General features: G+C 38.2%; 2 long non-coding RNA genes across 3 annotated transcripts in view; one reads left to right on the top strand and one right to left on the bottom strand.

Annotated features, from left to right (window-relative positions):
* LOC107312900 overlaps positions 1-27,770 on the top strand; it is a 315,686-nt gene that overhangs the window by 74,621 nt on the left and 213,295 nt on the right. The window contains exons 2-3 of one of the 2 annotated variants that reach the window (XR_004307167.1): positions 10,109-10,187; positions 15,407-15,772. This is a non-coding gene — a long non-coding RNA (uncharacterized LOC107312900). The remainder of the gene's footprint in view (positions 1-10,108; positions 10,188-15,406; positions 15,773-27,770) is intronic. The other variant, XR_004307166.1, reaches the window with a different exon arrangement.
* Positions 286-26,393, bottom strand: LOC107312892. Its single transcript, XR_001554682.2, has 3 exons — positions 26,331-26,393; positions 4,895-4,986; positions 286-4,240 (listed from the first exon to the last, which is right to left on the bottom strand). It is a non-coding gene; the product is annotated as an uncharacterized LOC107312892 (long non-coding RNA).

Below are 27,770 nucleotides of genomic sequence, written 5' to 3'. Positions count from 1 at the left end.
AGAATTGTCTATATCCCCTAACAAAAATATCTTCAGTTCACAGTGCCCCTTTTCACTGATGTAACATTTTACTTAAACTAAAAAAATTTCAAACTATGGAGAAAGCTTCTCAAGAGTGGAGAGATTAGTCACAAAAATCTGCTTTGTATTTCATTTAAACAATATTTAAAATAGCTAAAATTAGTATTAGCTCTCTCACACTGAGATTTTAGCAAAATGATATTAAAACAGTATGTAGAACTGAGCAGGAATCTGAACTTAAGTGGCATTCTCTAAGGGGATGCTATTGTATCCTGCCACATCCTATTGTTACAAAAAGTTATTGTATACTTGATGAAGGATATTCTTTCCATGGATACTGCGATTCAGGCTTATATTAAAGGAGAGGATAGGAATAAATGTATCAACAAGGAGGGATTTTCTCATGCTCAGATAGATCTTGAATTTATAATTCACTAACATAATAATGATTGTCATTCAGATTTGCGCTGAACAGCCATGAAATGGACATGTGGAGTCTGTCCAGTGCTGTCAGAAACACACTGAAAAACAGGATGAAATGCTTAGTGGATCACCACTTTATTTATCAGGAAGGAGCAGCTTTAGAATCTATGCTAAATGGAGAAGTAAAAAGCAAGTAAAAACCACTTGCAGGTGATGAGAATTTCATAGTTTAGAAACATGCACTTGAACAAAAGATGACTAACACATGTTAGCCATGGGTAATCATGCATCCAAAAATTAATATGACATCTATAGTGAATAATCTAGCCTAAAATAATTCTATACTTTATCAGAAGCAACTGTGTCATCATTTCTGAAAATCTGAGAGTGCCTTACCTTGATTCTTATATTTCAGGTTCTCATTTTTATTTCCAAGCGATTCAGGTTCTTACGCTCAAGGGGCTAAAGCAGCTGAACTAGAAACCTTTCTGTGCAGACTAATATTTTATAGTCACTGCTAGTGTCCCTTCACTGACCTCAACAGTAGTCATGCAAACACATATTCTGTTCGAGTAACAAGTGCTGTAAGTTACCTACTGTGTGAATTAATTCAGCTTCAATAAACAGAAACTGCTAAATGGTGTCAAATTGTGGGCAGAAGGTATATGAAGATTTTCCCCTAAAGATGAGTCTAACAAGTTATCAGGTCAGTTTTGAGCAATGCTACATAAAACCTGGTAGACCATGTAAGATTTTGTATTCACAAAACCAACTGTTGTGGTCTGATTCTCACATCAGAGCCAAATATGGTAAACATGTTTCAAAAACCGTTATCATGCAGTAGATTTACAAAATGTATTGTTAGCTTTATACTTGCTGCTATATTGATTTGATACTTGAACACCAGATAAATCAATCTTTTTCTATAGAAAGGACTTCAAAGTTCTTAGTACAATATTATGTACAGTTCCTAGCACAATATTATGATACCATACAAATGGCTGATTTAAGTCTATCATTTTGTATGGCATTAGAGAAACATGTAACTTCTTATCTTGTCTCCAGTTCCAATGCAGTGGGTTTTGTAGCTTTAACAAGTTCCAGTTGTGTGTATTACTGATTTGAGTTATCAAAATCCTTGTTACTACCTTTTCCTGTTAAGACATAGTTGGATGTAGAATTACATGCTTAGATGCATGTATTTTTACAATGGATGCCATTAGAGAGTACGATTTAACACAGTGCACATTCTAAAGATTTGATCAGTGCTCTCCATTGGTGTCTACACACACCAGAACAGTTTCTTAGAAATGAGGAATAGGACAGCCTGATCTTGGCTTGCATCTGAAATGAAATGGGTTGCTGCCTTTGTTGACCTACCAGAACTTTTCTTTTTCTTTCCTTTCTTAGCTCTTTGACTCATTTCCATTTTATTTACTTGCTCCTGAACTCTGATCCCCCCCCCCCTCCCCCCCAGTGCTTCACATATTAGCCACTTCCCTCCTGTTTCCCTTTCATCTACACAGAGAGCTGTACAGAGAGATGGGGGTTTAGGGCACCTCAAAGATGGGTATTTATGAGCTGACTGTGATTTCACTACATATCAGACCTGTAGAAACTTGCACAACAAGCTGTCCCAAAAGATACTCTGGATGATATTTCTTACACAGAATAACACAGAAAGTGAGGTGGAGGAAACTATGGTTCAAGATAATAAATGTTTTCTTCTGTGTTTGTTATGATACTCTAGGATTAGTAACTCTATGGGTCTTTAATAAAATATTGGAAAGGAATATCCAGATTAAGGCAGTTCTGTAAAATCCCACCTTTACAAACTACGAGTCACAGAGCTATTTGTTTAAAAGAATAGTTATCCAAGAAGAAACGAGCCCTAAGTGAAAGAGTTTAATTTCTTCAGTTTACCACAGATTCATGCTAGTTCTAACATAGTAGATGTAAAACTCAATCATATGACTATGGCTTGGGACAGAGGCTGTTTCCCAAGAGGTTGCTTGCACCACCTTTCCTACAATGCAGAATTTCCCCTAAAGGGTGTTTTCATTTCATTTCTGTTGATCGAAAGTTTGAGACTCACTAAATTCAGCCAAGGACAGAGCTTATTCAGTTGTCCAGCTACCAAATGTATTTGTCATCTCTTTTGTTTTCTTCTCTTTTAACTTGTCTAAGACTTTTTGAATGATAAATGGCTGCTCTAATTAGCTATTCAGCATAGGTAAGAACGAGCAGCTTCTTTAATGCCTGTACTTTTAGGCTGAATGTGATTTCTATACCATAGAATAGTTACTAAAATGACTCCTATTTCATGAGAAAAGAAATGTTCTTTTTACTTCAATTGAAAAGCATTTTTTTCCGTGTTTTGCAAAATGTAACTAATTTCTTTTACACTTTCATTGATTGGATTTTGCAATTCAAAACATCTTTTACCCGTACACTTGTACATATTAAAGACAAACAATTCATCTGAAATGAGATGCTTCACACTCAATTATATCTAAATTTCTCATCTACAACTCTTGATTTCAATCTTGGGTGTCTGTGCAGCTATTGAGGCTGAAACAATGTAGAAAGGAAATGCTGTTATTTTCAATTTGTAGCAATTATACTCAGAGCAAAGCAGATGTGGTGTTTTTCAGTTTCCACGTATAGAAAAAGGCAGGCAACATGTGGAAAGGTTGGCTGATTTCTATTAGAGAAAATCCCAGAATCATAAGGGTTAGAAGGGACCTTTGGAGATCATCTAAAACAACCTCACCCCCACCCCTCGCTAAAGCAAGTCTTCTAGAGTAGGTTGCATAGCAAAATGTGAGCAAATCACCTTCTGTGAGCTAACTTATAGATTGCCACCAAACTGTATTGCATCTAAACCACAGCAGGTAAAAAAATGTCCCTCTAAGTTTCAGAAAGTGTGAACAATTCACAGATGGATTATTGTGGAGATAATAAACAGGTACTCCTGAGTGTGTACACAGTCCAAAACCAAACTGCTCTTGAAGACAGCAGTGCTCTAAGATGCAGTAAAGTCCTTTCATGCCTAGGATATGGGTATGACTGAAGCATTACCATAACTAGGATTTGAATCTGTGCTTATGGTGAGATTAAGTGGAAAGAGCTGTCTTGAATTAAGGCCATAATAGGTGCCTACATTTTGCTCTGTTGTAATATAGGCATGGAAGGAATGTGTAACTGAGTTGGCATCAGGAGAAGATGAAACTGGACCTGATTCACCATCTCCTGGATAAATGCTCTGGCTTTTTTGCTCCTGGGGAAGGAAGAGGAGGCTCTGACCTTTCCTGCTCCTTTTGGAAGGCTGTATTCAGTCTCTCAGAGAGTTGCTAAAAGAGCTCAGGCTGTGCCTCTAGCAGAATACTATCCTGTACTTGACCGTCTGGTCAAACCCATGCTCTAGGAATAATCTCTTGCCTGCCTTAAAGCAAAACTAGTCAAAAAGAGATTCTGCAGCAAATTGTTTCTTGCTCTGGGGGCTGTTGAGAGGGATAGTGCTTGAGGCAGCGCGAGGCACTGAGTCACAGTGACCTCCACAATGCTCCTAAGTACCTTTCATAAGAAAGATCAAGAATGGCCTTTTTCCTCTCTGTGAAGTTTCTTCAGTCAGCTGGAACCTTGTCTGGCTCCTTTTGCTGGAGGTCAGCCTGGCTTTCTACCAAGGGACTTATTGATTCACAAGGCTGTATTTCTTTACTCCTACGACATCTTCTATATGTCCTTCTTTCCCACTGGTTGCTTGACCTGGTGGTTTTTGGTTTATAGTTGCCACCTACACAGAACACAAATTAGAGAGAAACAATCAAACAAAAACCCACCAGCAAACAGATTTGTGTATGATGAGAAGCATCCAAGTGTGTGTCCTTTAAACAAGAAAGTTACATAATGGTCCTCCCTGTGCTGATGACCATCACCTGTCACACTTTTGGACTGTAGTTCAGGAGGAGGAATGAACTGTGATGATCTGTATCAAAATAGAACTTGCAGACTGACACAGATTTACAGGGAGTTCATAAACTATGCACCAATTTCCAGACTATGGAGACTGCAGAGTTAATTTGTGCTAGTTCTCATTACAAGAACAACTGTGACCATTTAAAAATCATTCTGACATTGCTTTTCAGTATAAACATAATGCAACATAGGCTATTAAATTAAGCATTGCAAATTGTAAAGGTAGCTATGTTTAGATTTAATATATTTGGTGATCAAAAATCAAAGTTTCACAGAAGTTAAGACCTGCTGAGCATAATTAAACTGCACTGTTAAAATATACTGTCAGCAAAATAAAATGCAGGCTAAGGTAAAGTATATGGAACCTGCCATAAATTGAAAACCTGCCAGTTTACCTGCAGCTTGTTTGTTCCTCAGTTATGCTGAAGATAGATGAGCTTAAGAATTAGAGTTGGAAAGAAGTAGTTATTACCTTTCTCTTTGAGATGCTCAAGCTTTATCTCTATTAGGAAAGCTAGTGCTTCAGCTCCATGCAGTGTGAAAGGCAATTGTACCATCAAATACCTGCAAAAAGGAGGAAGGAGTTGTGTTTTTAATTGCATTACAGAAATACAATTAAAGGTTTTTTTGGCTTCTTTGCCTGTAGTATTCAAAGGAAGCAAAATGCGAGAAAGTAGAAATCAAGGTTTTTTTGAGGGGACTATCTTTCTGCTGTTTCCATCTTATAATTTGCACGTTCTTCTAGTTTCAAAGCGCAATTTCTGACACATGCTATTAAAAACATTATATATATATATATATATACATTTATATGTACCCCTTTGCTTGGTCTTATTTAGGGGCAGGCTGCAGTCTAGCAGCAGGCTATGAGAAGATGTTCTGTTTAGGTACATCACATTTCCAGCAGCATTCACAAAAGCAATGTTTGTGAGGGAACTAAGTATTTCATGATCTTGCTTCAAATTCCTTCATTTTGGATGAGCAGATTTTTCTTATAACGTGCTTTGCTGTCACAGATGGAGTGCAGAATTCAGTGTTGTTTTATACATCCTGGAAGTTAACATTTTGCTGGGAAATTAAATCCCACTGATTCACCTATAGGAAAGTGGGGAAATGTTAATATCTTCCTCACTTCATTAGTCAGAATGATAAGTTATGAAGGTTAAATTACTAATTAGGCAAAATACAGAAATATGTTAAATGCACAATTTTTATCCATGCTTACTAAAGCTGGTTTTATGGCTGCTGTGTCTCACCCCTGTTGTGATGCAGTGGGTAGTGTATGCTTAAATTGTATATTTAAGCATAAATAAAATACAATTAAACTGTATATTTAAATTGTTAGAGACTGATACATGCCTAAGTTTGCATGTGAGAAGTAGAAGCCAAACAGACGCATAGTATAGGACCACGCAGGAGGACTGTGCCTGGCGGTGGCAGCCATTTTGGGTCTGGGGACAGCTTCATTACCTTGCCTCGTCTAGTGGCAGAGGCATGCTGTGTGTGATTTGCAGTGTTCAATTAAGAAAGTAAAACTTCTCTGCTTCATAAAAATTGAAAGCTGCTGATCCTGACGTGTAATCTGCGAAGGTGTCTGTCAGACTGTTTCAAAAACAGCATACTGCAAATTGAAATTTACTAAACTGGCAAAACGCCGTCAGGGGAATTATGATGAGCCTGTGGAAGAAAGGGCACTGTCAGATAATTTAAACAACTTTGAGCAAAGACGCTGCAAATGCCCTTATATTTTATGCCCCTCAGAGGGCAAGAGGACGGGTGCCATTTTCCTGCCTCTGAGGTGGGTGTTCTGGCAGGAAAGGGTGGCTGTCCTACACAGCCAACCTGAGGCGTTATCTGCTGTTTAATCTACACTGCCCCACTGCACTGTCCTTTGTGCTCATTCCCTTGGATATCTGGCTCCCAAGCTGACCTGTCCCTCACAGCATTGGGGTATGCCTCATCTCCCCTTCCTCTCCAGCCTCTGGCAGAAGCTCTCTTCTACTGAATCTTAAGCCAGTGTCCATGTGGCAGTGCAGGAATCAAAGCTGGTAAGTGTTGTTCCTTAGGCAGCGCTGTTTGCTGCTATCTGCCAGTGTGACACCATGCATTTCTTCTGTGCAGTTAGACCCAGTGTAGGGTTTTAGCTCAGAGATGGTGGTGGATGTAATTTTTTATTGTTCCTATTGGGAACGCAATTTGACTAGAAATACAACCTATACTTTGGAGTATTTAGTGTTGGCTTTAACAAAGAGTTATATGTAAGCTGAAATAAAAGCCATAGTTTATGTATCGCTCTTTAAAAGGAAATATGTACAAGCTGGCTTTTATATTTGGACATATTCTTTTTGCTGGCAACACACCTTAGCTAACAAAGCAGGATTTCTTACATTTTCACAAACTAGGGATTACTGCTACTATCAGGAGAAACTGAAATCTAAAACAGTGAAATCTTTTAGTAGTTATCATAAAATCCAAGGTGTCTGAAGAAATCTGCTGCATGTTTGGTTTCCATAGACCTTAAATGCAAACAAACAACAACAAACAAACAAGCCCAAGATTTTTTAGGGACTTAAATGAGATTTACTAGGCACTAATGTCATATTCCAGGTTCTCATTTTGCTTTTTTCCCCTCATGATCAGTGCCATACTTTATTTCTTCAGTTCCCCGGAGTTTCAGAAAAGATCCCTGAGCAGTTTGGCACTTCCAAACTATTTCTTTATTACTTTATTGCTGAGTATCACTGATATTTGATAATCTGTATGTAGTCATATTGAAGAGTATATTCCCACGAACTTCATTAATATTTTTATAGGCAATATATCCATGAATTCTTAATATTCAATATTTTCATACATTTCTCTTTAGAAATACCAATATTTACAATTAAATGAACACTACTGCATCATTAAAATTGCTTTTATTCTTCACATGTACCTATCTCTGCTGTTGGACCCAGAAAGATTTTCTTATTCCTCTTAAGGCTAAACTTTCTCTCATTCTGCCTCCTTGTGTCCTTTATTTTTCTGTTGTGAGCCTATAACTGACGCCTAAGGTACAGACTGCCCTCATATAACCCACTTGACTGCTCAGCATAAATGAGATTTTTAATGGTCTGGTTACTTGTCATTAATTGGCTCAGACAGGCTTGAATTTTGTCACACATCTTGACCTTTATTGAACCAACAGCTTTCACAAATAAAGGTCAACAAATTCTGGCCTTGGCACCTCTTTATAGAATTACTTTGATCACATATGCCAAAATCCAAATCTCTGATCCCTAGAAGTGCTTCTATAAATACACACAGTCTAGCGTATGACTGGACCTGAAACATTAAAATATACTTTACACTAGCAGCAGTTTCAATAATTCACCCTCTGTTGACAACCGTATGCTTTAGTCTTTGAGGGGTAAAACCAAACAACCACACTTGAAAACCAACCACCTTGCTTAGCTGAGGCACAGCACAATCCATCTTCATGTGTCTTTTTGTCTGTTCACGACCTGAGCATGAAGCGATCAGAGTAATGCCTGGTTAACCTGTGCATTTGTCCTTTAAAGCATGGAATAAAGACACAGCAGCATTAGTGAGCCTTTGTGTAGTAAAAATGCCATATGGACAGGTATGGTCTTAGTTGCATACAGAAAAAGAAATGCTTACTGGATCCTGAGCTTATTCAATATAAAAAATGATCTGTTTTCTCGAGGTTTCCATGTGTGCAGAGTTTAAGACATGAATGAAATGTTACCTGCTGTCTGTAAGTCAATGTCTTGTTTATATAATGAATTTTTTACATTTTATATGAAAGCAGTCAGGCTGTGCTTGTGCTTCTGTGTGCCTGTATTTCTCTTTGAGACAACATGTAGCACTTTTAGGTTCAATAGAGGAAGAGCAAAAACAACATTTTTATCACAAGGAAGTTAAGACAGCTTATTTGTGGAGCAGTCCTGTTTGTGTGTGTGATTCATGGCCAGCTGGTGCTCCCTGTAACCTTTCCGTGAATATAGGGCACTGTTGTCTACCCGTATGTGCTGCTCTCCTAGTCCCATGGGTCCGCAGCTATTAATAGTCCTTATTTCCAGGCTTTCTTGAACTGTGCTTTTCTTTCCCTGTGGTTCATTTGTCCTAGGTGTTTATGAGTCTTGTAGCTTTGACTTTTGTGAGCTGTAATTGGGGCTGGACGCGCTCCTGTGTCAATATTCTCTGAAATCTGCCAGGGTAGGAAGAGTGCAATTTACAGTTGTTCTTGTAAATGGCAGAAGCAAATATACTAATGAAAATGACATATGGTGTTACGTGACAAAATTCACAGTGACAATGCCCTTCATTTTAATGGCAGTTCTTTAAAGCTGCTCAAGCTGTGTGAATCTTTGGGCATGGTTCATGCTTGTAATGTTTTAGATAGCAATTTCAGATGCCAGCCTTTAATTTTATGAGTAAAAGTAAGTGATAATCCACCCAAGATATTGAAAGCTTACAAAATGTTTAAGGTGAAAAGCCAGAGAATGGCAGTCCTTCAGAACTCCTGACTTTAATTAGCAGGGCTTCCCTTGTACCTGGGATGCGGTGAAGCAAGCAAAAGCTGAAGTACCACATATGTAAGGTTACTGTAAGGTCTAGAAAGGATTTTTTTTGTGACAGGACAAGTGCAAAAAATCTGTTTCACTTTTGTTACACATATAAGTAGCACATATCTTAAAGGAAAATAATGAAAAACCACAGCTTTCTGGTTTAGATCAGCCTTATTTGCTTCAGGGTTTGGAAACTCCGTGATACCAAATGGAGTTGGCCCAGCTGTCATATTTTGAGATAAAATGAATAAGATGTTTTTAAGTACGGATGTACTATATGCTCAGCTTAACAAGGCTATTTATATTCTTTCATCAATATGAGACGTCTTGTACTCTTTTATGATGAAGAAAAAGATGTAAGAAATGAAGTCAGTGTTGTGAGATGAGGAACTTAGAAGGACTTCTCAACTTTATGTACTTTTAGCCATTTAAAGGCAGCACTGAAGTGTTCAGAGAAACTGTGAAACAAGCCTGAACTGTATACTGTTCAATTTTAATCTCGGAGATGCTAATTGCCCTGCTTTGCTACTTAGTGCTCTAAAAAAGCCATCCAAGTTGCTATATTTTTGTCATTGACAGAATCTTGCTAAAAGTCTTTCGTTTTAGAGTAAAGTCAGAATACTTGGAGGCAGATGCCCTTCTGGTGATGCTGAAATCCTTGGTGTTATTTCAGTAATTGATATTTCACCTCTGGCTTTGCCCTCAATTTCTATTACTTTGACATCAGAAAACTCTCAAGAAATTATGAAGTGTGTATACTTCTTTTTCTTACAGGATCAGTATACAATCATGAGCTTTACCGATTTCAGTGATAATTTCAGCGTTTCTTTTTCCCTTCAGGTAACCTTTGTTAGTGAAACAGCTACTATCTGCATGGTATCTTAACACACCTAAATTGTAACTGAATTAAACTTGATACAAGGCCTTTTGATCTTGAAAGTCAGTGGCCAGCTCAAAGAAAGGACAGGAAGAGTCAGTAGCTCAGGCAGATAAACAATGAATATAGCCATTTATTTCTTCATCTGAAACTATCCCTTCAGATGATAAAGAGCTATCAAAAAGTAATTTAAATTAATTTGCTGTTCACCTCTTCTTTTCCCTGTTCACTCTGGCAGGTTGTTGCCCCATGCAGTACATTTAATCACAGTTTGGAAATACATATTGCGCACAGTTAATTCTGCATTGGCACAGCAGGTGAGTGTGGTGTAGATGAGTACTATTTTAGAGCCATTGACTGTAATTTCTCCTGGCCAGAGTCTATAACTTCTTTTGTTTATATTTATGATGCTAAAGATAATGAGACCTTGATCCTAAGTTGTGAAGAACTAATTGAACACAGGGAGTACATTATCATTAATCTTAGAAGGTAGGTGGAGAATAATGCTTCATGCCCTCATCTTGGTATGATTTAAAAGCTGATCTCTGATTGAAAGTGGCTTGAAAATGAAAAAAAAAAAAAAAAAAAAATAAAAAGAAAAAAAGAAAAAAAGAAAAATCTTGTGTTAAATTTCAGCTTTTTATTAGTGCCCACATTGAGATCAGTAATGTTTCACTTCTTTTAAAGTAGTTCTTACTAAGCAGAATAAAAGGGTATTAACATTTTCTCACAATTTAGGCATAGTCAACCTTTCTCCATTTTTATCATTTTAATATCCTTCCCGATATCTTAAAAGATTTTAATGAAGTAAATGCTTTCCTTTCACTTCTAAACAGTATTATCTTTACTGTGACATCTTATTTCAAGATTAATGTTCCTGTATAGCATAAGGTTATAACGAAATATCCCAAATAACCCTTAGTTTCTTAGAAACCCTTAGAAATCTGATAATTATCTTGCCCCACAGCAAGTAATTTCACTGCCATTGTATTGAAAAATACATTATTATTTTCTTTTCCAATTCCTGTTTTAAGATGGATATTTTTCAACATATTAGAAGATCATTACTAACTCAAAATAGACTTATGAAACTGGTAATTTGCCTGTCAAAAACGGGCCACAGATGTAGCTGAGAGAGGTATACTAATGGAATGGCACTAATGCAATTTCACAAATAACTTAATGAAGCATGTAAAGCATATTTCTTCCATTAAGTACACATAGCATGAAGTCGCATTTTGCTTACTGGGTGTGAAAAATATTTTTAATCAGCTTAAAGATGAAGAGACTCTTCAAGGTTATGCTACTGAAAGCCATAAGAAGGAAAAATTTCAACAGAAAACTAGAGAGAAAAAAAAAAAACAAACACCCAAAACACAACAAAGCAGCAGAATCTCTTTGCATATATGCTTTTGTGGGGCCCTTAGTCTCCAAGAAAGAATGGCCTGATGTAAGATGGCTGTTCTTCAATGTGCAGGCTGCTGCTCTCAGATGTTCTGCTGCCTTATCCCAAAGTGTGCAGTGAGGGGAAAAATGAGAGGGGAAAAACAAATTGAGAGGTAATGTTCTGGGCTATGTGAAGCACAAAAGTGTGTGCTTAATGCGCAGAGCTTTATACCCCTTTATAACCCTGTTGGGTGCAGTCCCAGTAACTGAAACCTGTGTGATGTTTGCCCAGATCTTTGATGATAGGTTTTCCTTCAGAATACTTGTCTATGGAGTTCACTATGAATGTAACACCTCTTGAATAGAGCTAGGGGGTGTGTGTAGGAAATTCTTTTCTCCAGCATTCCTTATTCCCTTGCTCAGAGGACTTCTGTGGAGCCACGTGCTCGCTCACATGACAGCAATGTTACCTCCTCACTGTCACTGGAAGTTTTTGTGTGGAAATGCAGGCAGGTGTGAAACACTATGTGTTCTCCTGGCTGCTGCTGCTGCTGCTGTCACTGCCTGCGCGTGGCTCAGCAGAGAGCTTTATCGTTACTTAGATGAGTAACATCTAAACGATAACAGGGGAAACGAAGACAAAATAAATGAAAAAGTAGTACCATAAACTAGAGAGTCCCACTATGAATTTATTGAAGGTGTTGTGGCTTAACGAGAATGTTTTTAGAGGATTTAAGTAGCGACCCAAGGCTATTCCCAAATGCCTTCCCAATCTTTCCTTTTCTAAAGGTCAGTGTGATGGAGCATACAGTTAGCTTCTCACACTGAGATCATGTATTCCTGACAATCTATACTCCCAATTACCATTTTTTCCAGTCTCCAGAGTGAGTTTGGTCCACCATGCCTGGTTACTTTAATGTCATTCTGTAATGCCATTAACAATAAATGCACTGAATGCCAATACAATGCTAATCTGTACCATTTTGAGCGATGCAGTTCTTACAGCTTTTTTTATATATTAAAAAAATAGCTTAAATCCCCTGAACCTTTTATTTCACCATAGAATATTGTTTCTGAGGTGTAGAAATAGTTGACACATTTTCTTATTGTAGGTACTGGTAAATTAATCTGTGTATGTTCTTGTTACAGTGCCAAATATCAAGGAAATAATTCCTGTAGTGTGTTACTGTCCAATGCAGTGCTGGCAGGAGAAAAAAAAATCTGCTTTTCTTTTGTTTATGCTTTACTACTGAAGCTTTGAGTCAGAATAGAAGAAAATATATTCATCCAAGCACTGTAGTGTGTACTCATATTCTTGACTAATGACATCAGATAGCATTGGATTTCTGTTTTAAGCTTGGATACTTGCATTAAAGGTCTCTGCTGATGGCTACTTAAGTTCTTCATCTCGCCAATAATTCATCAAAACAGTGGAAATGCAACCTTGTTTTGAACAAAGCCCCAAAGCATTCAATGCTTTTGATGAATTTAAAAGTAAAGTCCAAGACAACCCCCAACCTCAACATCTGCTCATCTCTAGCAGGCCTGATTTTATCTTCTTCCCCCTTAATATCTTAATGATATGAATGATATGAAGTTAGCCAGCATATGTCTTTGATCTATGTAGATTGCTCCAAAAGTAATGCCTCCTATTTATTTCTGTAGAAACTACAACAGTTGCAAACAGCATAATAATACAATTTGAGAGAGCAAGTTCTCATCTACAAAAGAGTCTTTGCAATGTAGTCACAACCATGAGGTATGCATTTTTGCTGAGACTTTATAACGCACTTGTGAAACTGCAAGTTAGTCTAGAATGTGGCTTGTCTTTTATGTCACTGTCAGTGCTGCTGAAACGCAACACCCACTGCCTCGCTATGCTCACATCCACTCTTTGGTCTCCATTAAGTCAATGGTCATCCAGGAAGTGTCAGTGAATGTCAATGGGTGCAGTTATTTCTGCATGGAGATACTCGGTTCAACATCTTTGCTTCACACACATTTCCTTGTCAGGTGCCATTTTGTCACACTGCCATTTTGTCACTGGCTGACATCCATCAGATGGCATGAAATGTAATAGGGGAAATGTGAAGGTTCAACGTCTACTGCTGTACAGCCAACATCTACCTCTGATGTTGTGGGCCAACAGAATAAAAGAGAAGGCCTTGCTTTTGGAGCAGCCCTCATACATGTAACTGAGTGAGTAAAATGGTTTGTTTTGGTGAGCCTCTTTCACTAGGATGCACCAACTGGCCTTCTAGGAGCTAATTAATTCTTTCATAAAAGAGCATTCCTTTTATATGAAGAACCTGCCATGCACATCTATAAATGCAAGAATCTGTAAAAGAGAAGAATTGCAGCAGCTCTTTCCATTAAATGACCACAAAACAGGATGAAGGCTTCACTAATCTTGTTGATTTCTTACACTGTAGTTGTCTTTAGTCATCTCTAACAACACAAGCAATCTAAAATATATAGGATGGAAAAAAGTTTTTGGAGTTAGCCAAAGATTTTGCTGGAAAAAAAAAAAAAAGAAATTGTCCTGTTTTGAACAACTTACTTGTGTGCTATAGGAGTATTTGGCACGTCATTGAAAGTCTTTTGGGATATATACCCCTAATTACAGCTTTATTGAAGAACGCAGGGAAAATCCTTCACTAGTTTGTCTAATAAAATCTGTTAGGGAGCTTAATTTATAGCACCTGTCTTCTGATTAATTTCTATGCACATGTTTTGTGTGTGGTACTGCTAAAGTCACATGGGAATTTGAAGTGGAATCACTGTGGATTTATTCACCTAATTTTTACCCCCAAGGCAGATCATCAATGTCTATGTTTTAGAAATCACATTTATGCTCTTGTTCTGAGCTATGACACTGATTTCCCTCTGGCCACTACCTGATAGAAATTGGGAATTAATCTCATTGATTTCAGCTGTTACGCTCATAGTAAGTCTGCTTAATGGAAGTTCACTTATTTAACACATGGTAGTGATGTGGAATGAACAGAGAAGCCAGTTGTAGCAGAAGTGGCTTTGCTATTTCTACTTCTATTTCTGATAGAACAATTGTGGAAAGATTTGTTATTATTATTCTCTTTCAGGAATTAGTGCTTTGTCAGAGTTAAAAGTGAGAATTTAAGAATTGTCCAGTACGTAGTCTGTCAGCATAAGCTTATTAGTAGAGATCCTTTTCTTAAAGATAATAAAAGGATGAGCCTAGAGAACATATAGCATGTATTGGTCTTTTGTTAAATATCAGAAAACGACATAGTAGTAAGGAGATGGCACTTCTTAAAAGCCTGTCATGTTCTGGAGGCTGCAGGAGGGAGATAAAAATGGTTTGCTATTTACCAAAGTAAGGGAAAAAATGATAAAATGATAGCCAATAGAGGTAGTTAACTTACTTGAATAATTATCCATTAACAGTTTTGATAATTATAGATGAAGTCCTGAACTTAATCTTGCAAAAACCTACTGAAGCCAGAAGCAGGAAGATCACTGTGCATGTTAATTATTTTTTCGTGAATGCTTTTTTTCATGTTTAGCTTTCCAGCTCTTTGCTCCCATTTCCCCTAATGTTTCATAGGTATGAGATAAATTTGATAAGGTCTGAGGTAAATTTGATAAGGTCTGAATTCCCTGCAAGCATGATGTAGGTAGAAAATTAGCTGATACATTTTCATGCATCCATAATGGTTATTAACCTATGTCTTGTCTTAAGAGGGTTTTCACAACTGCCCATGGTCCTTGTGATGAATTCATAAGCCCTATTCAAAAGGGGAAGGAAATCAAATTAGAGTATAAATGATATGAAATAAAAAACACCGATCAGTAAACAGAAACTACTTCACATAAATTGGAGTCCAAGTGTCTTTTCAGAAATTGACCATTTCTCACGTCAAATTAAGAGATCAAGAATGAAATTACCAGTCATTCATCAGCTCTAGCTCAGAAACATGTTAATGAAGAAAGCAGTGCCAGGAGCTTTTAAAAATAGGAAGAAATCTCCTTATTTTGTATATTGCTGTTGGTGTTAGTAAGAAGGCAAATTATGATGCAAGACCAAGCACGTGTGCATATGCACACATGGAATTACTAATTACTAACATGAATTACTAGTTTTTTTTCATTATTTTGTTTACTTTTTCAGATTTCATCACAGACAAAAGATGTTGCATTATATAAACTAGTCAATTCTGATCAGTGCTATAAAAGTCACAGAATATCCTGAGCTGGAAGAGATCTGCATGGATTATGGATTTCAACTTCTGGCCCCACATAGCTCTACTGTAAGGAAAACTGTTAATCTCAGCCTGAACCTCTGATTAACCACCTGAAACAAGCAATGAGTCAGCTGTGGGAGCACAGGTGAAGGTAATTCAGCTGTGCTACCAGAAGGGGTGGACCTTGGCTCCACCTCTCCCAGATCTCATGTAAGGACTGACTACCACTGAGGCAGGCTTTCTTTCTCTGGAGATTGTTCCTGTGTGGAGTTTACTGTGAACCTTCAACACTGGTGAGCATTTTCCCTTTATCCTTCTATCATGATAATCTTTTGTATGAAACATCTGGTTTAACCTCTGTTTACCTATCAACTGTACAACCATGTACATTTCAAACCCTATGTCTGAGAGTGATGTCTTAATGTTTCTTGACTTACGGCAGCTCGAGACTGTGATTCCTACCCTGGGCAGCCTGTTACAGTGCCTGATTGCTGTGTTTAAATATATGCATATGTATATAAACACCCTTAACTTGTATTATAAAGAACTGGTTTACTTTGTAAACAGTTTTCATGCTGAACCTTTCCAATAGATACTAAGGAAAAGCTGGGCGCATTTTCTACTTAGTAACTACTTGTAGTAGGCACTGTTTATGTTCTGGAAGTGTTCCACATAAACCCATTTCTACTGGGATTTCACAGGGTTGAGTTGAAATAGCATGTTGATCAGGTAAATACTGCCAGTGAAACTTGGCTTCCTGTAACTCATTTAGTTCTCTTCCTCTAAAGGGAATTCATTCGGTTTATAGAGTAAACTCACCAGAAATGTTTTTTCTCTTATTGTACTTGTTGCCTCCTGGTGCCATTGCTGGCTCTGTTTGAACAGGCTGAACTGGCATTGAAAATACAGCTGAACTTTATCCATGTTGAATTTTGTCTGTAATTCTTCCACTGGTGCTCAGTCAAGTTAATTAAGTTGTAGTGATATAAATGAGGGCCCAGGAATTCCAGAGTTTATTGCTAATTGCCATTGATGCTGCAAGGACATGTGAAGGGTAGTGAGTTTACTGGGGCTCCTAATTGCAGTGTCAGTGTCCAGCAGCTGGCAATCTCTGCCCTTTGTGTGGGGCTATCAGCTGAGCAATGTGCAAGACCAGGCAGTTATGTTTTGTCACCTGCAGATACTGGTGGTCTCTGATTTTTGAAGGCATATCCTAAATTATATACTTTCAGAATAGGGAAGATTGCTTCAGCTGGAGGATTTTAAGGACCTGAGGCCGAACCTGAGAAATTATGTTTTACAAAAATGCAGTGATGTCAGCTAGCTGTCAGAACTGCACTGTGCAAGAAGATCTATAGTAAAAACTAAACATAATGAGAATTTGCTGATATAACTGTAGAATCTTGTAGAATTTGAAAGCTACACTCAATTTGTTGTGCTTGTAAGGATTACTATTTCTTATCAAATGTTTTCAATTTCAGAGCAATGAGGTTTCTGCCTATATGTTCTTTAGCACCAGATTTAGCAGCTGCAGAGCTTTGCACTGTAGCTTTGATAGGAGAAAGATAGGACTGTCAGAAACAAGGATAAAAAAAATACTAGGAAATCCTTGATCTACATTAAATATATTGACTATAAAACTTGAGTGCAGAGATGTGTAGAAATTGGTTATACTATTTAGCATTGATTGTACTTAGCTACACAATGCAGAAGCTTCACCTGTGATCAAACTAATCTCTGCATTGTGCTCTGTTGAATTGCTGCAAATGTAGCATTTTGAGTTTAGCAGCTGGGAGTTTTTTCACAGGTGTGTGAGAAAGAGGGCACCCAGGAGAAGTGCCTCTATTTGAGATTTTAAACTCTTCTGGGTATTTTTAAAGTGGGATCGTGTTACAGTTTTGTAATTTGGTTGGTGTGGCTATTCCACATCAGAACATCATGTGAGATAATGGAAGTCAAGCAGACAAGTTTTTTCTTCTTTTTCTTCTTTTCCGTGGACTTAAATGGGCATGGGGGGAGGGGGCAGCACTGGAGGGAAGGTCAGGAAGGTGTCAAGGTTTAACCCGGTTCCCTGCAGGAGACAGCGTGGTTGGAACTTCCCACTTCCCGCAGCCCATCGGTGAGATTTGGACTTGTTTTTCTCCTTGTTGAAACTCTCTTATTGTTGTTCAGTGTTATTGGGTTCATTAAACTGCCGTTCGTTCTCAGATCGTTCTTTTTTTCATTTTTTCCCTCCTAGACCCATTCGCAATCTCCCTTCCCTTCCCCTCTCTCGGAGCGCACGTGGCCGGGCTGTGCTGTTAGAGAGGGGAGGTATTTTGTTCCTTCTCTCTCCGTGTTTGTTCCCGCTGTCACGGAGTGAGCTCTAGAGAGAATTCTGTGACAGATCTGAATGTGGGGTGTACACAGCAGCATTGCTCAAGGGGTCTGCAGGCACTCCTAACCTTGATTTACTCAACATTCAAGGGAAATAGACCAGTGGGGTCAGTTGCACTAGGGTGTTCTTGATGTGCAGCAGAACCAAATCTATGGCAGTGGTGTTGCAGTGCCAGCACTTCCTTCTTCTCTGTGTTGTCCATCCATGGCTCATGCTGAGTCTTTCTGGCTTTCGTGTCACAGAAAGCAGAGTGCTGCCGTCTGTGCTCAGTTCTGTGCTGTCCCAATCACATTGCTTGTCTGCTGCAACTAGTTAATTTACTGACTCCTTGCTTATTTCTACATTGCAGTGGAGGTTGTATGTCCCTCTGTGTTAATCTTTTATTTGCCTAGCTTTTCCTGTGCACTACCGTAACTTCCTTACATCTGTATAAAAGCTTTCTGGGCTTGCCTCAGAAGTGCAGGTCTTGGCTCTTCTTACTGATATTGCTTAGGCTGTTGCTAAGTGATGTGTATATATATTTTATCTTCTTTAGTAATTAAAGCTGGGCACAATAGCTGTCAACTTTCTTTTAACTGCTTTTAAATCCAAGGCGTGGGTATTTGGCAGTTTGTGGTTAGTGGGTTTCCTGAAAGGCTTCGAGAAGCTGCTGTTGCTTTCACTGTGCTGTTTTCCATTTCTTTGAAAAAGTGCTTCGTGGATTAAAGAAAACACAGTGAAAGTCTTTAGTGCATCTGCTTCCTGATTACATCCTGAGCATTCAGGTTTAACTTGCATGACCTTGGTATTGCTGTGGTTGATATTCAAGCTGTAATTTCACACTTAATCTTTCAAAACATTCAGAAGAGGGAACCAATTTTGTTCAATTTCAGCAACAAGTGTTGCATCTCGTGTAGTCAAGGTCAGTCAGACTGCAGCAGCCAACCTGAATGCTTGGATTAAATATGTGTGGCAAATTGAACATAATCAATTACAATTAAAGAGCTTAGCAATACAATCTCAAAATTACTTTTGAGATAAATGCAAAATCTCATTATTTGTTTATGACTTTTAAGGGGCATTTTTCTCTTAAATGCTTATGACAGTTCTTGAAATGAAAAAGTTGCAAATTTAATAGCAGTAACAGGTTGTAGGCTACTCAAAATGTAGTTCACCTGTGGTGCTTGTGATTGCAGGGCTTTTTTTGTTGGTTTTAAAAATAGACTGTTGAATTAAGAAGCAAAATGAATCATATGGCAAATGGATAATGATCTTTGGAATGGCAGAAAAAGCATCAGAATTATTGACTGATTACATGTAAATCAGTAAGTTTGAAGGTTACCTGAAACCCTGCTGTTCACTGAATCTAATGTCACATTTGCAATGGCCAGTAGGTTCCAACCGTTTGTGGTCAGCTTTAAGGGCACTGTGTTGAGTCCTGCATGGTTTTGTGCTAAGCTATGGCTGAATTAAGAAGTTTGACAGACTCTTGGGAGTTGTATCATGAAACCAAACAGTTTTCTTACATCACAGGGGCATGCATGCCAGGGTATCTGTAAGCATAACTAAGGTAAACTTCACTGTGGTGTTGTGGTTTTCCAGAGCAGGAAAAACCATCCTTTGGTGTGAACCACATAAAACCTGTCAGGGATGCTGGCAGTGAAATCCATGAATGGCTTAGTGCTTTCCTGCCTGAGCTGACTAGGGTATATCTGTGTTGCACTGATACCATAATCGCAACTGCAAGATGGACAGATATGTAAATATATCTTCATACCTTTGGTAGTGTGATAAATCTCTGGAAACTGCATTTCCTGTTGTTTCTGTAGTAGTCTTCTCTAGCAACCTTACTTCATTGTAGTTGTTCTTGTCTCCTGTAATACAGGCCAGAAGCAGCTGGGCTCTGCGGTTCATCTTCTTGTGAGAAGCAATTGGTTGCTCTCTGGAAGTCATCTGCTTGATGCTGTGGTAGATTCTCCCAGGATTAAAACCTATCTGAGCATTGAGTCCCCCCAATTTCCTTGTGTGGGTGAATTTCTCAGTTCTCTTCAGTGTAGAGTTAATGGGTTGTTAATTCTCACATTAAATGAGTGCAGAGACAACCATCAGGTTGTGTTAGACTTAGTAATCCCACAGGCAACAATGTGTATTAGTTATGGTTCTTTAAGTAAACATTACCTCCTAGGGTTTGAGTAGGACTCAGTGTAATCTGAGCATCGTATACTTTTGGAGATGAGGCTAAATAGATTATAAAGATCTAAAATGAGAAATACTGACACTTAAGTGAAAATCATGTATCTTAAACTTGAGTTGACGTATCTTTGAAGTGCAGAATGTTTTTGGTACTATTCTCTGAAATGAGTACTAAGTACAGAAGTTGAAATTCCTCCTCTTTGTCCCTCAGCAGGAGATGGCTAATAACAATAAAATAATAATAATAAAAAGAAGTGCTGAGATGCATCTTTCCTCTCAAAAGTGTTGCTGTGTTCAGTACTGGGGAACTAGTCTTCAAATTAGTGAAAACAGTAGGTAAAAAAGGTCCTCTATTGAAGAGTAATAGGGCAGATATTTCTAGTTGCTGGGCTTTATTCAGTGCTTTTTACATGCCTTATTATTACTTGCCTTATGCAAGACTCAAAGCAGCTTTAAAAGAATTAAAGCCCCTGAAAGCAAAAATATTTTGTACATAGGCCAAAATGTTCCCCCTATTTCACTCTCTGTGGCACTGTGTCTCAGGAAATATGGCCATCTACCAAAGCTGACTCAAACACAATGAGGTGGAAAAACATGACCTTCAGAAGGATGATTTAGCATGTAGATTGTAGAATACATTTCTATTAGATTGCTTGCAGCTTGGAACCATTGAAGATATTTGTAAAAGAGCTTTGCAAATACGGCATGTTGCCATGTAAACAAGCTGCTATTATTAGGAATAAATTTTGCTTGATATGGAGAGTAGTTTCTTGGTATTTACACAGTGGAATTCTCATGTCACAAACCTTATTTAATCCTCATGTTGGGAGAGCCTTGCTACCCATGTGTGGAAATCACCTTCCTTTTCACCATCTTTGAATGATTGCTTTTCATATAGAAGTTAGCTGCTCATATCCAAAATTTTACTTGTAAAACAAGCAGAGTTAAAATGAGCACTTGCATTATAGCATAAAAGACCCTAATCCAAAGCCTTTCTCCTTCATTTGCTGCATGGCTCAAATTTGAGGGAATGCCTTAATCCTGGCAGTGTTCCTGGCCCCTCTGTGTGCTTCCTGGTTGATTTTTTTGCTCATTCCATATGGTGCTTAAACTCCAAGCATCTCTGCCCAGACTCTATAGCTGCTTGTAGGCTAGGTCTAGCACCGTGTGGTCCTAAAAGCAACTTTTATGCCAGAAAGATATTACTCAGATCTGCTATTAATAGTAATATTGACTGTGATAATAAGGTTGTGTTCTACCATAATTCTGAACAATCAGGAATGCATGGACAGATTGGGTAAAGGGTAAGAAGTATTAGTAGAAAAACTAAATAAAGAATTGATGTGAGATTTTTTTTTTTTTCTATGGCATTTGTATTGGTCTTCTCATGTAGTGTTAGAAACAAACACAGTGTAATAGAGCTTAGTTAGGAGTGCATATCTCCAGTGCATAATCAGGGCTATAAAAATGATTGGATCTGATGTCAAGATGAGAGTGTACTTGTCCCCCTTTTTTCCTGCCATTATGTCTGCCTGCACCTATAACGTAGGCATAGCTCTGTGATTGTGCCATCGTCCCACCCACACCACGATTCAGTCCTTCTGATGTAACACCATAAAGACAGATGTGGTCTTTCAGGCTGATTTCCTCTAGAGCACTGGCCACAGATGTAGTGGAGTTGAATGAACAATAGCGTTAATTTTCTGAGAGATGATGCAATCTGTTCATAAACATTTGTAGAGGGATCTGAAGATTTTGAAAAGAGTTGCTAGGACTTGCAATAAAAGAGTTAGTGACAGATGCTTGAGCAACCTTCAAGAGTGGTTATAAGGAAGCTATAGGAGTAAGAGGGTTACTGGGGTGGAACAAATTGGGTCAGGCAGAGCAGCTAAGACAGGAGAAGAGTCAATATTTGGAGTGGAGTTGCAGGCTGTTGTTGTCCAGGGTAAGCAGGATGAGAATGCTATTGATCTTAGATATTTATAGAGCACCCATCACTGTAGTATATAATGTAATCGATACTCCCATTTTCAGGGGCATTCATGAGAAGCATGACATTTTAGAGAATCTGCTGATGGAGGTGGAATGGCTCCTGGTGCCTGCATGTTTCTGCTCACACAGATAGCCAAAGAGCCTATGAGAGCCAGTGCCAAGTTCTCCAGCCACTTTGAGGACAGAAATGTCTGTTGGCATGTTTCAAATTTGACATTGACTTCACTCAAGTAGTTAATCTGTGAACTGCATCATTTTGAGGCAAAATCCCCATTTCAAATGCAAAATTCAGGATGCAAATTAAAGATTTATGACTTCTGTCTGTCAGTTTTGATTTCATCATGTGTTCATTAGTCATGCCCTACTGTACCACCCTGTAACAGTGCTGACTGATGTTGACCACAGACATTATAAATGATCCCTTCTGATACATTAGTTAATTACAAAGGAAATCAGCCTGTTTCTGGCAAATTCAAATCCGTCTTAAAATTTCATGGAGAGACAATTAATTATGGGGGAAGTTATTTATGAATTTACTAAGAAAGTGGATCTGTTCTCATTAAAATAAGCTTGAAGGTACAAAATGATGATAAAATCAGTTACCTACTTAACTCTTTTGGTGCATGTTACTCTAATGAGCTGAGAGACTCTGAGATTTCTCATTTAGCACTTACAGTTAAATTAATCAAATGTAAGGCAGAAGGAGACTTGGAAGGGACTTGCTTTACACGTGCTAGGAAGTATGGAGGAACAGGCATGTATATGCACAGACTTTCTTACTTTAAAAAATGTTTAGATGCTGGTCAACTTTTGTCTTTCCTTTGTTTGTTTGTATATAGGAAAATTTGCACATAGTCCTGATTTAATCCAAGTAGAAGGCAGGATTTAAACTCAGGGATTGCACGGAAATTGTCATTTAATCCAGGGATCCATGATATAATTGGACATAGTCTTTGAAATATTACTTTCCTGATTTTATTGTTTTTGACATTGCATCTTCTGGTAAGATTTTGCCATCATGATGCAGTTTTCAGATACCTTTTTCTTTCTCTTTACTCTAGACATGCCAAGCATTCATTAAAGAGCAAGGGATGTGGACCATTTGGTCACTTATACATACATGTCTGACCATTGGCAAAGATTGAGAGATATTAACCATCCCCTCACTATCACCAATAGATTATCTGTATGAAGTGATTTGAAAAGGATGTTTAGTATACAGACCTGTAAATCTACGCAGGTGTAAAGATGTACTAAAGCTATATTTTCAAGACATTTGAAGTCATGAAAAGCATCAAAATTGCCAAATGATGTGGTAGATTTGTAAGATGTGATTACATCTGGGCTGAGAGACGTACCATATCTTGGTTCTTTGACAGAATGGCTGCTGTATCAATCACACAGCAACAACTATCATGTCCAGGTGATCTCCTGGCTTAAATATTCACTACAGTTGATTTTGCAGGATAGCATCATATAACTTTTCTGTGACTGAATATGCACTCGCTCTTACGTTTGTTTCTTTTAAGATCAGTAAAATGAAGGAGGAAAAGGTGATGTGTTCTTGAGAATGTGTTTACTGGATGATTGGAGAGTAGTCGTCATGACATCCATGTAATAGGTGCTGTTCTGCCTTCTCCCTGGCTTCCAAAAAATTTATATTTTTTCATATAAAAATCACAGCTTGCAAAGGAAGTTTCACTTGAAAAGATTGCTTGTTTCCTCTCAGTTATTTCTGTGTCATTGAAAGGTCACTGATGGATAGCACTCTGTGTACATAGTGCTCAGGCTGAGGGACAATGCGAATAATGGCATCGATGAGGGGAAGTCTGTTACTCCGTGTGTGAGTATGCTGAGAACTAGAGCTGTGTGGTAGAACAATCTCAGAAATCAACTAAACAACCATGGAGAGACAACTTTATTTATTTATTTGGTCATCAAATTAAATAGCTCAGAATCCTTCTAAGCTTGCAGTATTTCTCAGTCAAAATTCAGATATCCATATGAATTCTATAATTTTTTTTTTTAAATTTTTTTTCTGAATAATACCTATCTCTCTGATGAAACTTACCATTCTGAAAGGATCTGATGCTTTAACCTGCAAGTCAGTGGTTATTTTTGAATATATCCAAACTGCTCTCTAATATTAAAGTTTTTTCAAACTAGAGAAACATTTCACTTCCATCTCAAGAGCAGGTTTCTGGATGTGACCATCTTCCCTCAGCTTGCCAGCATTCCTGGCTGTGTACCTGCTCTGTGTCATATGGCAGGAGGAAGGCACCAGCCACCACACCTGCACTGCCAGGTTGCCCTGGTTTGCTGCTGCCTCTGCTTTGACTTACTTGGGGACAAATTCCAGCTTGGTGGAAGTATGCTTCATCTGATAAATGCTGGAGTGTTTGAATAATGGCACCAGATAACCTCTTACTGCTTTCTTCTTACTTTTTTTATTTTTATTTTTATTTTTTTCCCTGGAGGATTTGAATGTCATCTTCTGGTTTGGTCTAGGTCAGCAGCTTAAAAAAAATGAGGAAAGAAAGTGAAAATGCTCTCTGTCTTCTGGCACTTTTCTTATGTGATTATTTTTGGAAGTGGTGATAAATGAAGTTTCTTTTGCTATTTACATTTCCTGTCCCTAATTTGTACTGCAGTGCTCATGGATCTCCTTGAAATGTAAAGTTAGGCCACTTCTAGCAGTGTACTTCAATTTGCATTAGGAGTTGTGTGTCAGTCCTTTGTAGACAACTGGATTAGTGTGGATCAGCTTGCAGATCTTGTGAAACGTATGGCATTTTATTCTTAAGTATGAAGTGAAGAAGGACATTGTGATTCGTTCAGAACTATTGGCTAAATTGGTTGTAAGGGCTAAAATTGAATGCACGATGACACAATATTTTATTTTTAATTGTATTTTGTTAAATGTAGACGTTTTAGTCAGCTGCAGGTTCAGCAAAGATCCCAGATATATCATAAATAGTCTGCTATGTTTTTTTGAGGAGTACTTTTTTCTACTGTTATATTGTTTGCAAGTTAATATATTCTCCCCCTTGTAGTCTTTGGCATCTACATGGCAGTGACAATAAACAGTCACCTTTAGACTCAGATACAATAAATCAACATGTTTTTTAGTTCATATCAATGTCAAATCAACTAGTCAGACTGGCTACATGTCGTGCTGAAGTTCAATAAACCTAGACCAGCTGTATTGTTTAATTCTGTTATTTTGCACTAAAGGAGATGCTTAAATTAAAGAGAAGGATGTGTGGTTTAAAATTAAAGCTGCTGTAGTTGTGGTCCCAGCAGCAACTGTATTGCCTGTGGAAAAATCTCTATGATCTGTCAGCTTCTCAAGTGTAATGTGCAGACTAGATCAGCAACAAGAAACTGGACAGAGCCTTAAAATTTATCATGTGGGAATGTTCTGTGTTGAGTTTGGAGAAGTTACATTCAGATTATAGGTGATCCAGTTTCCTGTCTTGTGATCCTTGTAAGAAAAACTAACTGGTGTTTGATGATCAGTGAAATTGCATGTACATTTATTGTTCCTTAGCAGTCGGGAAGAGAAAGAGATTAGTGGGGAAGGGATGTGAACAGTCATGATTTCCTTCTTGTAGAAAACTCTTTCAAAAAAACTGTGGATTTTTCAGTTTTCATAATCCTAATATACTTCAACTGATTTTTATTTTCTATTAGCATAATTAGATGTTCTATTGTCTCTGAGAAGTTGCTTCCTTTTCTAAGGTGAGTTCTATGCATTACCTGTCTAGCAGTGTTGACACAATCCTGTGGGCTCTTCAGACTCATTTGGTCATGGTAGAAGGATGAGACATAGCCTCCTGGACACACAACTGGTACAGTGTCTGGAAGTGACAAAAGTTGAGGTTTGCCTCAAGAACAAAACTTTCTACCCTCATAAAGAATCTAAGATGGCTGCATTACCAAAACCTGTTCCACTCAAACTGTTCAGACTTAATTGGTAGTCTGCTTATCCCAGCTCATTTTCAGCTGCAGAAAACATGAGAACAAAATGGAAAGTGGTTTCCTGAGGCAGGCATTTGCTGCTGCTTCAGCAGGGCTTTGCAGAGGGAAGCTGTTGTAAAGCCTTTTCCCCTGGAGCTGTGGCTCTGAATAAAGGGCCTCACTTGCGAGCCAAGTGATGAACTTATGTCCTTCTATTCACTTTGATGGCATGCCCTTCATTTAGGCCCCCTGATAACCTGAGCTCAGTTATAATCTAAAGCTGGCTGAGAAAATTTCCTTCTCAGCTTGGCAAAACATCAATGTGAATTTAAACTGTAAAAAGCACTCACAGTGAAAGCCTGTTTCCCCATGATTCTTGTGGTTCTTCTGAAGCTCTTTCTGTGCGTGAATGATCTGTGAAAGCACTTTAAATGCTCATGAACACATTCATTAATTTGGAATTATTCAGTGAATGACATATGTAATTATGACTCAGTGTGTGGGTTGCCTATAAAAGATCAGCTCTGAAGCGGTAGTGGGGATTCACTCGATGCTGTTTGCTATTTGTGTGATACAGTCAGCCCCCATCAGTGTTGGGATAGCACTGCAGTTCTTTCTCAGTGGCTCCTGAGTTTCCAAATCACTTTCTCACTGTGGCCTGGCCTGGCTAGGGGACTGGCTGTGGCAGACCTGGTCTGTGATCAGCAAGTTGTGGCAACACTGTTACCCTAAAGCACATCCAAAGTCCCACGTTTCCTTCTTTCTCCCAGTGGTGTGTTGCTCTCAGTCCTGCTGGGGCCATTGCAGTCTGGTTTGGAGGAGTTCCTGGGCCCTGAATCAGAGTTGCCCACGTGCTGTGCTCACCAATGTACTGTGCTGCTCCTGAACATCTTGCTCTTCAGCAATTTCTGATGAAACCCTGCATGTAACACATTCATAATCACAGTATGTAGAACTGTTCCTCAAGATGCAGGTTGCCACTTACATGATTCATTGAATTCATTTTCCCTCTCTCTCTTTCAAGACATCTTTCTGCTCTCTTTGACGAATCTAGCTCAGAGCCTATTATTTATACAGGGCACACTCTGTCGCTGTGCAGTTGACACCTGTGTGTATCTACATTGTTGAAGTAATGCTTTCCTAATAGTTAATGGTTACTGTTAAGACTAAATCAATCATTTTAGATCAGATGGGGCAGAAGTGCTGGAACTCAAGTTAATGTACAAACCAGGACAGCTTCCTTAAATCTTTTCATTTATGTAGAGCATTAATTAATAGAAACACAGAGAGTTTTAGAAATTCCATTTGTTCTGATATTTAGCAACAACATAAAAAATAAATCTGCCATACTTCTTACTAAAAATTGATTGGACATCTAATTAGTTAATATAATGTCTTTGTATATTATTTTTATCATCATTTTTACTTCTTAGCCAGTGGGTTTATTGAGAGTAAAAGAAAGGCATAATCTTCAGCTTGGAAAAGTGCTGTTGTAGAATGTGGTTTGAATATATCAAGACTGACAGGGTGAGTGAAGCTGAAGGAGATGGTATCTGTGCTGGTAGCGTTACGTGGTGTTCTAGGCATGGCATATTTTGACAATTAGTGCAACTATTTCAGAGCTCTGTTGTTTAACAGAGTTATAATTGAAGTTGCAGTGTGTGGTACATTTACATTTACAGTGTTTAGACGAGGTGCATTTGTTTAGAGGCTATAAAATGCAAAATTTGTTTCTTATTCCTCTATACTTTGCTTATTGAGGGAAATATAAACAAAATCATTTTGCAGAT

The sequence above is a fragment of the Coturnix japonica genome, chromosome 4 (genome assembly GCF_001577835.2).
Source record: "Coturnix japonica isolate 7356 chromosome 4, Coturnix japonica 2.1, whole genome shotgun sequence".
NCBI classification, from domain to species: Eukaryota; Metazoa; Chordata; class Aves; order Galliformes; family Phasianidae; genus Coturnix; species Coturnix japonica.
Note: the sequence above shows the minus strand (reverse complement) of the source record. Positions and strands in the feature narration are given on the sequence as shown.